Source organism: Berghia stephanieae, chromosome 6 (assembly GCF_034508935.2).
Source record: "Berghia stephanieae isolate SIO BIC M18660-M18661 chromosome 6, UCSD_Bste_1.3, whole genome shotgun sequence".
NCBI lineage: Eukaryota > Metazoa > Mollusca > Gastropoda > Nudibranchia > Aeolidiidae > Berghia > Berghia stephanieae.
The window spans coordinates 19,771,226-19,776,624 of record NC_088365.1 but is presented as its reverse complement, the minus strand read 5'-3'; the positions used below and the strand labels follow the sequence as shown (position 1 = coordinate 19,776,624).

The window sequence follows — 5,399 nt, the reverse complement described above, 5'->3', positions numbered from 1 at the left end:
TGTTTCCCTCCCAGCTAGGGTATCTGGCCAGGGCCAGGACTAAAACCAAGTAATCTTATTTCAAGACAAAGACAGAAAGCATAGTGGAAAGCAGATATAGATAGGGGGATAGAAGACACAGTAAGTGCCTCCATGCCCACTATGGGAGGTCAGGAACCCCTCTCAGTACAAGGTCTTTGTTCAAATAGAAATCAGAAGCAAATCCAGAAGCCGTCTATCTGAGCGCTTTACTGAGTCCCACCTAGATACAAGCACAGGACCCTTGTCAAAAAGGAATACTCAAATTCTTACATAATATTTATCAAATTACAACATTGTAGAAAGAGGTGATTTAAAGGGGGAAAAATATCGTCTTTTAAGGAAAATGATAGTCGTTTTGACTTTTTCCTTGTTAGCAAAATATCTAAGCGGGGCCCAGGTGAAACAAGGGCTCATAGCCTCAAGGGATTGACACGCGATATTGTGGAATAGGAAAGAGGAAGTTAGGAATAAAAAAAAACCCAACACATTGGACATGATAAGAAAATCACTAAAACTTAAAAACACAAACGGAGAAGATTTCATGTTTGCAAGAAGTAAATAAATGACAATTAAAAAAGTAATCAAAAGAAAAGGCAAAACAGTTCTGAGATAAATTAATATTCATGGCAAAATGTTTCCATTTTCATGGTTATTGAAATTGCTCTTTTAAACAAGAATATGACAACAATAAGAGATTTTTTTTAAATAGGGGAAGGGGGGGGGGGGGGGGAGTATATAGAAATCTAAAGTAATCAAAACTGATGGAGTTTTTAATATGTGACCAGTCGTTTCAAAACGATATCATTTAGGGCTGGCCTAATGCTCAAAATTCTATTTTAAGGTTAACTTGGTAAGATAAGATTAGGGTTTAATTAAATGCCTTCACAATAGAGAACTATTAATGTTTCTCTGACTTCATAAAACATAAATTTCCTCTCTCTGATCACTTTGACTTAAAACTCGATTTTCTTTCTCTACCTTATTCTTAATAATACCGGACTAATGTGATGAGACTCATATTAATAATAATAATAATAAAATTAATTTATATAGCGCCTGCCCCATATAATATAGGTCTAGGCGCACAAACAATATTAGAAATATTATGCGGTACCATCGGCTGCAGCAGGGGGAGATAATTAAAAAGGAAGGATGGGAATTGAACAAGGAGAAATACATAAAATTAATGTTAGTTTATGTTTTTAAGGGTTTTATGGCGCTTGCAACAAAAAAAAAAGAAGAATAAAATTAAAAACAAACACCCCCCACCCCCCCCCAAATAGAAACAACTTTAAAGCGCTTGGAGTATGTAATTTTTTATTAGGGTGTGTGTGTGTGGGTGGGGGGGGGGGGGGGGGGGGGGGGCGAGGCGGGTACAATGTCATTTTTGCCTTAATGTCAGTCTCTTGTTTTTTTTGTTTTTAAGGGTTTTACGGCGCTTGCAACACATTAAGGTCATATCAGCGCCAGTAAAAAGGAAGAAAATGGGATAGTAAAAAGTTCTAGAATTACAATAAAGCATCCAAGAAAAGGGAAGACAAAGGGGAATTGGTTCAAATAAGAAACAGGTGTAGATTCCAAAAGCACTCTATCAAAGTACTTAGTTTGAGATCACTAAAAGTCTCATCCAGACACAAGCACAGGTCCCCACCAAGAGAAACACACTCAAATGTTTTACAAATCATATATAATATAAAGAAAGCATAATACAGTGCATAACAGAGAGATGATTTACAATGAAAAAAATATCATCTCCAAAACTAACTATACATTCGACTGTTTCCATCTCAGCCAGGGCATCTGGCCAGGACCAGGACAAAACCAAGTAAACTCATTCCAAGACAAAGACAGAAAGCATGTTGGAAAACAGATATAAGGGGATAGAAGACACAGTATGTACCTCCTTACCCACTATGGGAGGTCAGGAACCCCACCCAGAATGTCAGTCTCTGATCCATTCGTCCCTCACGCGTATTTCATGTGAAGAGTGATAAAGACTGTAAAAATGCCAATAACCTTATTTTATGTCTAAATATGGTAAATTGTATTCTACTTCAAGACAAGGCATTCGTTATAAATATAATTCTTAAAGAATGCAATAGCATAATATCATGCACTTGAAAAAAAATTAGGATATAAAAAGAAAGAAAAAGAAGCAATTTATTATTTCATCTTATCACATATTTTATGTCACAACCCTTAGAAATATTGAAGAGAATTTAAACTGGGAATACATAAGTTTATTTAGTAGACCATATAGTTATAGTAAAAAAAACAATGGCATGAATTGATAATTAAAGGATTAAATACAATATACTACGTAAAAAAAAATAACGAGTAAGTTGAATTTAAACTTCAATTTATCAAATAAAAAATAGCTGATGCATACATTTTGGTTTCTCCTTTATCAACAAAGTGGACAGAATATTAGATATTATAGAAAACAAACTAGACATTAGATTAGACAAATTACTTAGGATCAATTTATTAATTAAATTGAAGCTTAAATTCAACTTCTTCATTGATTTTTTTTTAGCTTTTAGAGCTTTAAAGAAGAAACCGGTAGGGGCTGCGTGAAGCCGGTGATCGTAAAATACTAATGAAAGAGTGAAAATGGAGAGGCTTTGTATGGGAATAAAGCAGAGAATGGACGTTTCGGACGAAGGGTTTGTACCCGAAACGTCCATTGTCTGTTTTGTTCCCATACGAAGCCTCTCCATTTTCACACTTTCGTTAGAGCTTCAAAGAACAATTTTTACATAAAACTAAACGCTATCAAAATAACACATTAGGGAGCAGGCACTGGTGTACGATAATTCTGAAAAGATTTGTATGAAACAGTGTCAGACAAAAGGGATAGAAAACGACAAGAAAAAAAACAAAAACTGTGGATTGAACCGCAGACCTCCTGATTACAGGTCAGGATAGCACCAGGAGTTACTATGTGGTCTAGTGGTATGACACTAGCTTTCGGATCGGAAGGTCCTGAGTTCAAGTTCAAGCCTCGCTCGGTGCATAGTTGAGTCCTTAGAGAAGGCTCTTTACTCACATTCTCTCACTGTACTCAGGTGTAAAATGAGTACCTAACAGTACCTACGTTGTCTTACAGGCGTCATATCCCGTCCTACATGCTAAATGTTGCCTGTTGGCCAGGGACCCCTTGTAAAGCGCTTTGAGCATGTTTAGTGGATATTGCACTATGTTAAAAAAAAATCTCAAAAGCTCATTTAGGATTTGGACAATTTAATGCCTAAATATTTCATAAGGGTAGCTTGGACATCTTCGATGTCAACCCTCACCTCCATAACACAACATAAACATTGGTAACAGGAGAGGACGAGAACGAAGTTATTAGAGTAGCTTCATTTATATGTGTCAGTACATGATATAATCAGTCGGAAGGTGAAAATTTAGGATTTGCATTTTTTTTACAATTTCTGAAAGAATATATGTTCCCCAGAGCATTTTAATATTTATTTGAAGTAAATCGACTTTTCTCAAATGTCATACTTTTTCAACTTGACTAGCTTACAAAAATATTTAGAAGTGAAATTAAGCTTAGATAGATATTTCCGGAAGATGTACAAAAAGGGTTGATTTAATCATTTATGACAAGAACTCATTTTTGAAAAAAATTGACCTAACTTAACCTGGCAATATCTCAGTTCAACCCTTTTCACCGTCCGACTGATCATGTCATTCACTGTAACATATTTTGAAAATATCAATGTAACGCATTAGGGAGCGTGTACTGGTGTGTGTAAGACAAAGATCATAAAAGGTGTATGTTTTTGTTTTTAAGGGTTTTACGGCGCTTGCAACACATTTAGGTTATATCAGCGCCAGTAAAAAGGAAGAAAATGGGATAGTAAAAAGTTTTAGAATTACAAATAAAGCACCCAAGAAAAAGTAAGACATAAGGGAACTGGGGGCAAATAGGGATCAGATGTAGATTCCAAGAGCACACTGTCAAAGTACTTAGTTTGAGATCACCTAAAAGTCTCATCCGGACACAAGCACAGGTCCCAACTGAGAGGAATACACTCAAATGTTTACAAGTCATATAATATAATATGTAAACTAAACATAATACAATGCATAACAGAGAGATGATTTACAAGGAAAAAAATATCATCTCCCAAAACTATAACCATACATTCAACCGTTTCCCTCCCAGCCAGGATCAGGACAAAACCAAGTATTCTCATTCCAAGACAATGACAGGAAACAATTGGAAAACGGGTATGGGGTTATAGAAGACACAGTATGTACCTCCCTGCCCACTATGGGAGTCCTGTGAGGGTAGATTGGTGGTTTTTAATGTTAGATATAGATAGCAACTACGATTTTAAACTCCTAAAAATTACGAATTTTTAAATTTTCAAGTTGGCAGGTCTGCATACTGAAAATTATGGACATTTATAACATGAAATCTAAACAGAAAATTCAACACATAGTGGAATGTTCAACTGGGTGGAGTCTTAATCACATCCTTGTAAAAATAAAAAAGTCAAGCAATATTGACACAATAGGTTACTGGATGGAGTGCCAAAGCTTGCACAACACTGACCCCAGTGGTGCATCATAAGGTAAGACAATTTACACATATTAATAATATTAGCCAGCTCGACTCAGGCGTGAGTGAATACTTGGCTTTAATTAGAGATCAACAATGGAAACGTGAAACTAAAAAGGACATTTAACTGGCGATTTGTACTTCAAGAAATGAATATTTGATTTTTATATTATAATAACCTACCCAGTCTATAAATATAAATCAAATATTATGAAATTGGTTAAATATATTCAAGCTGTAAAGATGTTAAATTAATTTCAATTTGCCTATTTATCAATTCCAATTTTCAGAGGTGGATTATTCCTGTAAAATTAGTTTTAGCAGTTTTGTGAAGATAGTGTACAACACACAAAATAGGTAGATTCAGATTGCCTCACTCAACGAAGCGAGGATAGAGTTTCTTTCAAATCATCATTCTATCCATTACATATCTGGTGACAAACGCATGCCAGATAATTTTTGCAAAGAGAGCAAAAACAACAAAGTTGGTCAGGCTCCATTATTAAAAGTAATTGACATGCTGTGCACAATGACACCAATGGTTGAGTTGATGTGTGTCTCATCTTATAATAAATATATTCAAATATTGAGTGGGACGGTGGCCAGATGGGTAACAATGGTGGAAACATTTGAACCCTGTAAACAATCTTTAAGTAAGGCACTCGACACATATTACCCTAAACAATTCAGTTGTAAAGGGCAATCTGGTCATATGAAGTGCTGCTGTTTTATATTTTAAGAAAGGTAAAAATAAGCAACTTGAACTGCATGAAACAGAAAATTGGTTTCGTGTGTCCTGCCG

At 35.3% G+C, this 5,399-nt stretch overlaps 1 protein-coding gene across 1 annotated transcript in view; it reads right to left on the bottom strand.

Annotated features, from left to right (window-relative positions):
- Nucleotides 1–3,493: 3,493 nt before the first annotated feature.
- LOC144974651 (uncharacterized) overlaps nucleotides 3,494–5,399 on the bottom strand; it is a 27,604-nt gene continuing 25,698 nt past the window's right edge. Inside the window, exon 10 of the mRNA XM_078917726.1 lies at nucleotides 3,494–5,399. This exon is cut by the window's right edge and continues 1,120 nt beyond it. The gene's annotated coding sequence lies outside the window, so the exon portion shown is untranslated.